The sequence below is a fragment of the Odocoileus virginianus genome, chromosome 3 (genome assembly GCF_023699985.2).
Source record: "Odocoileus virginianus isolate 20LAN1187 ecotype Illinois chromosome 3, Ovbor_1.2, whole genome shotgun sequence".
Taxonomy (NCBI): Eukaryota; Metazoa; Chordata; class Mammalia; order Artiodactyla; family Cervidae; genus Odocoileus; species Odocoileus virginianus.
The window spans coordinates 5,124,118-5,134,855 of record NC_069676.1 but is presented as its reverse complement, the minus strand read 5'-3'; positions in this window follow the sequence as shown (position 1 = coordinate 5,134,855).

Genomic DNA, 10,738 nt, shown 5'->3' with positions numbered 1-10,738 from the left:
ATATTCACTGGAAGGACTGATGCTGAAGCTGAAACTCCATTACTTTTGGCCACCTGATGCAAAGAGCCGACTCATTGGAAAAGATCCTGATGCTGGGAAAGACTGAAGGTAGGAGGAGAAGGGGAGGCAGAGGATGAGGTGGTTGGATGATAACACTGACTCAATGGACATGAATCTGAGCAAACTCTGGGAGACAGTGAAGGACAGGGAAGCCTGGAGTTTTGCAGTCCATGGGGTTGCAAAGAATTGGACACAACTTAGCAACAACAACAACATAGCCACACTCAGAAGTTTTCAGCCCCACCCTTGGTACCCTTCATATTTACAGAGGGCAGTGTCTTTGGTTAGGAAGGTCCCTTTGACATTATAAATTGCGTGTCTCCTTGCTGAGGATACAAGGTTTTTATCTCTCCAATACCAGAAAACATATTGGGGATTGACATCCTATATGTTCAAAGTCTACAGACCCCTACCTGTGAATTCCACCTTGGGAATCCAAGTGTACTCCACCTAGAGTAATCAAAGCAATGCTGAGGGGAAACGCCAACTAGAAACTAGTAAGCCTACCCACTTCCCCAAAGACTGGTAACTGTCCAGTGATGTAAATTGCCTGGCAGGCGTAATGAAATAGGAGAAACTATCCCCAAACTGCCCTGAGCGGGTTATTGTACACTCTGCCCGTACTGTTTCCAACAGACTGGTGTGGCAGGTGAAAAAGCCAGATGGCTCATGGAGGGTGACCATGGGCTACTGAGAATTGAGCAAGGTAGTGTCCCCTATCCGTGCAACTGTGCCCCAAATTGCCACCATCTTAGATATCTTGGCTACGGTCCTAGGAGTATGCCAGGCTATGCTGAGCTTAGCAAATGCTTTTTTTTTTCAATCTCCCCCTGGCCACTGAGTCACAAGATCAATTTGTCTCCATGTGCGAGGGGCAACAGTGGGCCTTTCAGGCACTTCCCCAAGACTACCTGCACCCCTCACCACGTGTCATAGGATGGGAGCCTCAGACCAGTCCCTATTCTCCTTCCCCACATCGCTACAGTGAGCCCGTTACATTGATAATATGCCTAATAGTGTTGTCCTGTGTGCTGCAGGGCACTCTGCAGACTTTACTGGAACATCTGCCAGGGAGACAACGATGTGGGTGAACCCACAGGAAATACGAGTCCCATCACCCTCTGGGAGTTGTTTGGTTGGGTGAGAGGCACATTGTCCCAGGAGCCATGAATGATAAGGGGCAAGCCTGTCAAACCCCTAATTATGTGAAAGCCGTGCAAGCTTTCATAGGGGTTTGGAGGTTTTGGGGGACTTTTATCACCCCCCTGTTGCAATGCCTCCATCCTTCAAAAGAATTGTTTTGTTGAAATACAGTTGATTTACAATATGTTAATTTCTGTTTTTATATAATTTTATTTATTTTTGATTGCACTGGATCTTCGTGGCTTTGTGCAGGCTTTCTCTAGTTGCCGCAGGTGAGGGCTACTCTATGCTGTGATGCTAAGGCTTCTCATTGAGGTGGCTTCTCTTGTTGGGGAGCACAGGCTTCAGGTGTGTAGGCTCCAGTAGTCGCAGCATTTAGGCTCAGTAGTTGCGGCTTGCAGGCTCTAGAGCACAGGCCCAGTAGCTGTGATGCATGTGCTTTGTAGCTCCGCGGCATGTGGAATCTTCCCACATCAGGGATTGAACCCGTCTCTCCTGCACTGGCAAGTGAATTCTTACCCACTGCACCACCAGGGAAGTCCTCAGCGTGTTAATTTCTTCTGTACACCAAAGTGACTCAGTTATACACACATATATATTCTTTTTCATATTCTTGAACATTCTGGTTGATCACAGGATAGTGAATAGATTTCCTTGTGCTGTGCAGGAAGACCTTGTTGCTTATCCAGCCTGTATACAATAGTGCCTCCATCCTTTATAGCCACTTTAAAGTAAAAAGAGGGCATATGGGGATTGAATTAGAGCAACAAGCTGCCTTTGAGAAGGTGAAAATACTGGTGAAGCAGATTAAAGTTCTGGGCATCTCCTAAGCAGGGCTACTATTTGAGTTAAATGTATCTATGGCTCTGGAAACTGTGGGCTTCGCACCCTGGCAGAGACAGCAGGAGAGATACCCCTAGGATTTTGGTTCAAGATCTGGAAGGGGGCGAAAACCCAATACATCTCCACAAAGCAATAGCTCCTAACAGTGTACATCACCCTCCTGCTAGTAGAATCTCTCATGAAAAACCATATATCATGGTTTAACTTGCTTTCAAGGGGTGTGTTACGAATTTATTTCATCCACCCACTTCTGCCATGGCTGACTCCCACGTTGACTGAGTGACATCGCTTTGTGCAGCAGAATACCACCCTGTCGGCCAGCCCACCACCTCTAGAAAGGGGGTCCTGGACTGATGCTGAAGCTGAAACTCCAATCCTTTGGCCACCTCATGCGAAGTGTTGACTCATCTGATGCGGGGAGGGATTGGGGGCAGGAGGAGAAGGGGACGACAGAGGATGAGATGGCTGGATGGCATCACTGACTCGATGGACATGAGTTTGGGTAAACTCCGGGAGCTGCTGATGGACAGGGAGGCCTGGCGTGCTGCGATTCATGGGGTCGCAAAGAGTCGGACACGACTGAGCGACTGAACTGAACTGAACTGAACCAGGCTTTGTAGAGTATGTAGATCCTCCGAATACTCCCGCCTCTATTCCTGTGGTAGCCCTATATGCTACATATAGGAATTATACTTAGCACATTCCTACGCATATATGCCTGCTATGTATAGGGGTCTGTCTGGTCCAGCTACAGGCGGCAGGGATTGCAGCGGCTATTCAGTCCAACAGTGACACCGTGTGGATGGCGGACAAACTGCAGTAGTTTGTGGGGCGGTCACTCAAGAACCCAGGCTGTTTGCTAACCTTAGGCAGGGAAGCCTGGCCTGACGCAGTCCATGGGGTCGCAAAGAGTCAGTCGTGTCCGACGGTCCGACTGAACTGAGCCGAACTGCACTGCCAGTTGGACTGTTCTGAAGAGATTAACGCTATGGCTTGGACAATGGGAAGCCAAGCGGTGGATGATCGTGAATAAGCCCTTGTGGGGCTAAGACATTTGGAAAGACATTTGGGTTTGCTTCCAAGAGCCTGCGGCATTTCTCACCGTTTTCCATGCCCCTGACTCTATTAAGGCACTGACAACCACTGGCAATTGGGGAGCCGATGTCCTGGCCCAGTATGAGCCCTAGTGGGCCGCTCAGTAAAGACAGCGGATTGGACGCGTCGGAAGCGCCTGGATGGGGTGACGTCTTGCCAGGGATGCCGTATTACCTTGAAATACAGTGACTCGGTTAATGCTGTAACAGCATGTCCTGTGTGTTCTAAATTACCGCCCCCACACCCCACCCTCCTCCCCAGGCAATGGCCAGCGGAATCTGGGACCGTTCACTGGGGTTCCCAGTGAGCGACTGGCAGGGCAAACTGATTACATTGCCCCCCTCCCTCCAAGTGAGGGTCCTAAAGGTTTTGGTTTACGTGGACACAGCATCTAGGCTAACCCAAGCTTTCCCCTGTGGCCGCCCAAACCAGGCTGCCGCCATCAGAGGATTAGAGAAGCAGAGTAAAGATATACCCTCTTCAAATAGTGACCAGGGGTTGCATTTTAAAGGTCATATTGTGCAAGATTGGGCAAAAACACATGACATGGAATGGAGGTTCCCTTTCTCTGAGAAGCCACAGGCAGCAAGTGTCAGGAGCCGCCAGGATGTGCCCGGGCCGTGACAAAGTCACGGGACGAGAGAGGTTGTTCCCCTTGAGGTTGTCCCGGGGGCCTGGCATGTCCCTTTCCTCCTTCTGTCTCACTGTTCTTGGGCTTTCTACTAATTTTTGGAAATATAATAAGGCCTCCGTGGAAAAGTCCAAGCCTTTTTGGAAATGCTTAAGATTGCTCTGGCTCAGGACAGTACCATAAACATCAAGTCAAAAAAAAAAAAAAAAGAAAAGGCCACAGGTATAGTTTGGCTGCTTGCTTAAAAGATTATAATGTTCTAGAATAGAAAAGAGCAGAGGCATTTAGATTTAGAAGTAGATGTACTGCTTCAGTTTACTTGCCCCTTGGTTGAGAGGGTTTTCATTATTGCTATTTCCTTGCTGCTATTTGTTCATTGTTTCCCTTTCTTTAAACAACATGGAAGATTATGGGTATTTTTGTAGAGTTAGGAAATGGGGTACATAGGATTTCAATAGAAGATTTATATTAACCAGCTTCACTGCCATTATCTTACTATTAATAGAGGTGTTTTGGCTGTTTAATGGTTAATCATTGTAAACTGAGACTTTGTAATTTTAGGTAAAGAAAAATATCAAGGTTTTTCTCATGGTACTATTCTCAGAAATGTCAAACATGTTACTGTGATCCTTCCCAAGTACTGTTCTATTGTCCAAAGAATTTACACTATACCTGAGATTTGTAGAACATTGTTTTGTTAGAATGAAAATGTTAGGCCATTGAGGCAAGAAGATTAATGTACGGGACATTTAAGGAAAAACCCTTAATTGGAAACGTTCTAGATGAATGCATAGGGGAAAAACACGGGAAAGAAAAATATTGACAGAAGCACGAAACCAAAATCTGATGTAATATGTGGTGACTTAAGGGGGAGGTAACGTTCATTCCATAAAATCTGAGCTGTCCTAAAAATAAAAAAAGCTACCTCTTCTACGCAACCTTCTGTGTGTGTCTGTCTTCTTCCTCGCTGATGCCACTCATCCCTTGGGTATTCCTGGTCCTGCCGGGGCTGGACCTCAGCAAGCAAGGTTGGTGGAAGGGAAGCATGGAATTTTAAGACAGCATATTAAACAACTAACAGGTAAAACCACCTTGTGCTATCCCAGGCTTCATTTCTGTTACTATTATTTTTTTATTTTAATTTAGTTATTTGGCTGTGCCAGGTAGTTCCTCGGCCAGGGATCGAGCTTGAACTCCCTGCATTGGGAGGGTGGAGTCTTCGCCTCTAGACCACTAGGGAAGTCCCTCCCAGACTTTATACATTTAAATGATCGACTCATAGCGCCTGTTGCCCCATAGGCCAGACTGGGGAGCCCTGATGAGACACCTAACACTGTAAAGGTATGGAAGTAATGAGAGACTGCTACAGCCCTGAGTCTCACCATGGATGAGCAAGCTGTGCTGCTGAGATTACCAAACCCTGTGATCTACTGGACTTTGCAATGGGACATCCCACTGTGGTGCTAAAGAAGACTCTTGAGAGTCCCTTGGACAGCAAGGAGATCAAACCAGTCCATCCTAAAGGAAATCATCCCTGAATATTCATTGGAAGGACTGATGCTGAAACTGCAGCTCCATTTCTTTGGCTGCTTGATTCCAAGAGTCAACTCATCAGAAAAGACCCAACTCATCAGAAAAGACCCTGGGAAAGATTGAGAGCAGAAGGAGAAGGGGGTGACAGAAGACGAGATGGCTGGATAGCATCACTGGCTTAATGGTTGTGAGCTCCAGGAGATAGTGAAGGACAGGGAATCTGGCATGCTGCAGTTCATGGGCTGGCAAAGAGTCAGAAATGATTGAGCAACTGAACACCAACAACAAATCCCAACATCATATGTGAGTCGCTTCGCAGCTCTATGTGAAGTGGGGTTACTTAATCTCCACTGGGATCCTGTTGTCCTGCTATTAAACACAAGCTGTGCCCACGGAAACACCCTGTCCCTGCCTTGGAACAAGCACCATTGAGAGGGAGGAGGAGATAGGGGTCCTGATCTGGCATAACCTGCCCCCAGTCCATCTCCTCACGCCTGACTGTGTGCCTCTCCCGGCAAATGTGTATGATTTGTACAACCAGGTCAAGTTCCTAAAGCTGCAGCTACATCAAATATCTAAGGATCAGGTCACAACTGTAACTCTTCTAGAAAGAGACTTCCCCATGCAAGTTCCTAATAAATAATCTGTTCTGTTTCTCTGTTTTGTTGGCCATGTCACTCAGCCTGTGGGATTTTAGTTCCCCGACTGGGGATTAAACCTGTGCTCTCCTATATTAGAAGTGTGGAGTCTTAACCACTGGGCCACCAGGGAACTCCCAAATAATCTGTCTTCTTGACTTTAGACTTCTGCTGCTCCTATGGTGTCCGGTCATAAGATGGGACCTGGTGGAAATATCTTCCAATGGTGAGCCCACCCATATGCCCAGCAGAGGAATCAATCCAACTGTTGGGTGTGTGGGCAGCTGTCCCTCTCTACTTCACCGGGATTGCCATGCTGGGTACCAACACTCCAGTGTAGTAATGAATGAATGATGGGACTAGAGCAGTACATGACCTTGCAAAAAACGAACTAAGATGAATGCTCTTAATTCTTTTGATATTATCAATTTTGACCCAGAAGCTTGGCCTGGGGCACAAACCATCAGTAACACTGGACAGGAGTGTTTATCTTCTGTCAGTCTGTTAACAAAGGCAGTCCAGCAAACTGCTGACCGGAAGGGTCTTAAAAATACCACCATCAGGACTTCCTGGTGGTCCAGTGGCTAAGACTCCATGCTCCCAATGCAGGGGGCCTGAGTTTGATCCCTGGTCAGGAAACTTGAGCTCACATGCCACAACTAAAGACCCTACATGCCACAACAAAGACTGAAGATCTCAATATCAACTAAGACCCAGTGCAGTCAAACAAATAAGAAAATACCATCATCAGAGCCATCGGTGACTATGCCCAGCTCTAGGACAGAGTCACGTAGCTTATTCAGTGTTATGGATATTTGAACCCCCAGGCACCCCTATGTCGGAAACAGAAAAAACCCTCTCAATAGAACCAACCCAATTGTACCAGGAATATAGGGAGGATATCTTTGGAACTGTGTAGGCCTTCTGTTATACATAGTAAAGGGCAACAACTGGTCTGGCACTGACTGGTCATGTCACCCACATGTTTATTGGGTAGTCCTAAATAGGATCCAATGGACGTGTGGCAAAATTCTTTGGATGTGACTTTCACCTAGATGGTTGGGCTGTTGCACTCTGGGTAGAGGGGAGGATCCACCCCACGGTCACAAAAGTTGCCAGCCTCCCTCACCCATCTGTCTTCTCCCAGGCGGACGTGTTCTCTTCCCCACTGGTACAATCATTTGGCCGCTGTCTTTATACCTTCTACTGGCCTGGAAGATGTTATAGCACACACAGACGCCCCTACTCAATTGACTCAGAGAGCCTTAAGTGAGAGGAGCTGTCCTCCAAAATGAGATGGACTTGAACATCACTGCTGCCTCCCAAGGAGGCGCCTGGGCCATTATCCAAGCAGGATGTTGTGTGGTCATACCTGATGAGTCTGCTAATGCAGTATCTTTATTAAAGCACTTGAGGACAGACGTAAATGCCCTGAATGATCCCCAGCCTCAGGGCCTCAACACATCAGTGGTTCGGATCATGGTGATTTCAGGCACACATAGCAAAGACCAGTAGCTTGAAGTAAGACCTTAGTTCTCTGACTGGGGATGAACCATAGCTGTGATGGTGAGAGCTCCATGTTCTAACCACTAGACTATGAGGGCCAATGGCTAGAGTCTGGGTCCCAGTCTTTGTCTAGCTTGAAAAGAAAAAATTCCCCCAAGGACATGGAAGGTAGAGAGGAAAGTAAAGCATTTATTAGAAAGGCAGAGTACATGTGGACAGATGAATTATGATTGGTTTGCCTCAGAACCATAGCCTATATATAGCATGATAGCCTCTGGGGGCGGGGGGTGGGGATTGACCTGACTTATTATGGTCTGGTGCCCCTGCCTTTTGACCCCTGAGAAGCCTTTCCACCCCTGCGCTGTCTCTCTTGCCCCAAGGATGGGAAATATGTGGCGCCTTGGTGTTTATTCAAATAGGGTTGAGCCCCGTCCTGTCCCTGCCATAACTGTTACCTTAAAGTGTCCACAGGAGACAAAGTAGATCTATTTACTCTATTCCTATTGTTATTTGTATCTCTTAGTGCAAACAGGAGGCCAGTTGTAAGCATCTAGCCTGGAGCCCACCTGCCTTCTGCTTCAGGAAATGTAAACAGGAGGCTAGCTGTAAATGCCCAGTGTGGAACCCATCTTTTTTCTGCTCCAAGAAATATGGACAGGAGGCTAGTTGTAAAGGCCTAACCTGGAGCCCATCCTATCTCAGTGGGGCTCTTGGTGGGAAAAATTGTTACTTATTTTGGGAATCATTTTTTAAGCTATGTTTCCTCTCACATGTGCCTATGTTGTTGCTGAGCTGCCTGCCTCCAGTGCAACCAGATAGCCATCGTTAGCCATCTCCTTGCTAATGAAATCCCTCGCTGAACCCTTATTGCAGGGATGAGCCAAATCTGACTCTTTGATGGATCTGTTTCTTTGATTCTGCTTTTGTTTTTCATTGCTTTGGTTATTGCAATCATACATAATGATCTGCCTCAGGGAACCCTGCCCCTCCGCCTGAAGGGATTAACGCATCCCCTCTTTGAGGTTGGCCATTCCAGGAGATATTTGCAAGATAGATTTGCAAGAATATTTGCAAAAAGTCTTTACTTCAATTCTTTCCCCCCTCTTTCCTATAAAAGAACCTGCATCCAGACCCCAATAAGATGGCTATTTTGAGACATTTGTTTGCCATCTTCTTGGTCAGCTGGCTTTCAAAAGCCATATTCCTTGCCTCAACACCTTGTCTCTTGGATAATTGGCCTGTTGAGATACCTGAGCAGAACGAGCTTGGACTCAGTAACACACTCGGTGTACATTGTGGAAGAGGGGGCTAAGTGAGATGGAAGAGCTGATCATAATGGGTGCAGTGTTGGAAAAGGTCATTGAGAGGACATGACTGCCAGTTGATCCTCGAGGTGAACGCAGACCATCAGAGACCCCCTTACCTCTTCCTGACCTTGAAAAGTGTGTAATACTGTTAGGCCATTTTTCTTTGTCATTGGATCAGAGCTACAGGTTGACTAGTCATGTAAGAGTTTTCCCAGTGGGTTCCTAGGTCAGGTGGGGAACCTCAGAGGAAGCACCTGACATTTTGGCTCAAGCAGTTTGTACCAGATGTCCGCACACTCAAACCAAAGTAACCAAGCTAAACTCACCAAACCAACCCAAACCAGAACTTCACCAGCCAGGAGGCACACTCCAAATCCAACAAATGGCAAAGAGATGCCCAGAAATCAAAAGTCAAATAGCAAGACTGTCCCCAAAAGATGGCAAAGTATGCTCAGAAATCAAAAGCTAAATGGCAAAAATACCTCAAGAGGATGGCAAAGAGTTGCCCAGAAGTCAAAAGGCAAATGGCATAAATGCCCCAATTGTGATTTCCCTGCCCCACTAGACCTGTGACCTGGCAGTCAGTGCTAGCGACCTTTTTTAGTTCTGATAGAGTTTCAAGCAATTTCTTGTTGGTTTCTTACAAAGAAGTTACTCTATCGTTTCCTCTTTTAGAATCTTCTAAATACTACAGTGAGCATTCCTCTTAGTCTGTTTGATCTTATGATTGGATTTTTTTTTTTTTAACTGTGCACGCAGTTGATATTTTGGAATATCAAAAGAACTCCCAGTCTGGACACTTGAGGTTGAGATCTCCTTTAGCATAATTTCCCCAATTAAGTAGGTTCTTGCAGGTATAAACTTTGTATGCACATAACCCTGGCAGGAGTGTTAGAGGCTGGCTTCTGATGACCCTGGTTTCTGTGTTTGAGAGGTTCTCTTTCCCATTTTAAGTTGTATTTATCATGGATAAAATTCGCTCTTTGCTTCTATCCAGACAAATTCTCCCCTTCTCCCCAGTACCTTTCCACTGGGTGGGTATTCCCCTGGTATCATTGAACCAGGCCCCACCCAGTACCATTCCTCTGGATGGGTATTCTCTTGATACCTTTAAACCAGCCTCCCCACCCCTGCCCAATATCTTTCAACTGGGTAGGTATTCCCCTGATATCTTTTAACCAGGCCTCCCCCCAGTATCTTTCAACTGGGTGAGTATTCCTCAGTATCTTTCAAATAAGCCCCATCCAGTTCCTTTCCACTGGGTGGGTATTCCCCAGTGTATGTCAGGCCCCAATATGGGAGATCTGAGAACCAGGGGAGACCTGCCTAAATTTGTCTTTACTCCCCAAGGAGGCAGATGGGCCCAAGGGACCACCGCTGGCATCAAAGGTACCAAAGCTCCAGTTCCTCCTAGAGTTCAGGTAAAGGAGGAAAGTCAACTCCGGTTTGCTTCGTTGGTTGCCATGACTGCAGACGAATAAAGATGCAGTGAGAGTTGCATGAAATGTTTTATTTGGGGCAAAATGAAGGCTTCAGTCCAGGAGACAGCATCTCAGATAGCTCTATAAAACTGTTCCAAAGAGGTTGGAGTTGGGGGAAGGTCAATATATTTGGCACTTATTTTACAAAAGGTTTTCTGTTAGTCATGAGGAGCTGATGTCACCATGAAGAGATTTAGTGCTTTTCTACATATGAGGAGATGGAAGGATTGGGATCATGAAATCAGTTCCTGAAAATATCTAACTATCTAAGGATCTGTTCCACCAGATTCCCTGGAGCACAAAGTGCCTTCAGGGCATTTCAACAGCTGCATCTGCAGGATTCAGATGGCAAACGCCCTGGGCAAGCACCAATTTGTGGTTGACAAGATTCTGGTGAGAAGAACTGTGGCAGGAAAGACGGTGGGGTGGGAGAGGACCTCACACATCCCAGCTCTCAGCTGAGTCCTTGGGATGTCTACCAAGTATGCATTCTTGGCTTTA